At 53.5% G+C, this 667-nt stretch overlaps 1 pseudogene; it reads right to left on the bottom strand.

Moving 5' to 3' along the window:
• Nucleotides 1-229: 229 nt before the first annotated feature.
• On the bottom strand, nucleotides 230-347 carry LOC126177508 (5S ribosomal RNA; annotated as a pseudogene).
• Between the last annotated feature and the right edge of the window lie 320 nt (nucleotides 348-667).

Below are 667 nucleotides of genomic sequence, written 5' to 3' on the forward strand. Positions count from 1 at the left end.
TAAGGCGCTGTGCTCAGGCGTCAAAAAAAGCACTCCGTCTTCAGGCCACGAGTGGCCTACTGGGACCATCCGACCGCCGTGTCATCCTCGGTGGAAGATGCGGATAGGAGGGATGTGGGGTCAGCACACCGCTCTTCCAGTCGAAAGATGGTATTCTTGACCGAAGCCGCTACTGTTCGGTCGAGTAGCTCCTCAATTGGCATCACGAGGTTGAGTGCACCCCGAAAAATGGCAACAGCGCATGGCGGCCTTGATGGTCACCCATCCAAGTGCCGACCACACCCGACAGCGCTTAACTTCGGTGATCTCATGGGAACCGGTGTATCCACTGCGGCAAGGCTGTTGCCGTGCTCAGGCGTCAGGGTGTCTATAATTGAAGTTCCAGTTTAAAAAAGTAGTGGAAAGAGAAGCACTGCTCAGGATGATGTCAAATTTGAACTGCATGTTACTGAGGCAGGTGGAAACGTCGTGGAACAAAAACAAAAAAAAACAAGACCGGGAGGTGGCATCAGACTGTGCACACCAACAGATTCACTGCACGGCACACGGCTGTTCCACAGTTTGTGTCCGAGGCACAACTGAAAAGTGGCTACACTGAGCCACAGCGCCAGAGATCGCGCCAGAGAGTTTTGTTCCGCCGCCTCCACTGGCAGTGATTATTGAGAAG

Source organism: Schistocerca cancellata, chromosome 3 (genome assembly GCF_023864275.1).
Source record: "Schistocerca cancellata isolate TAMUIC-IGC-003103 chromosome 3, iqSchCanc2.1, whole genome shotgun sequence".
Classification (NCBI taxonomy): Eukaryota; Metazoa; Arthropoda; class Insecta; order Orthoptera; family Acrididae; genus Schistocerca; species Schistocerca cancellata.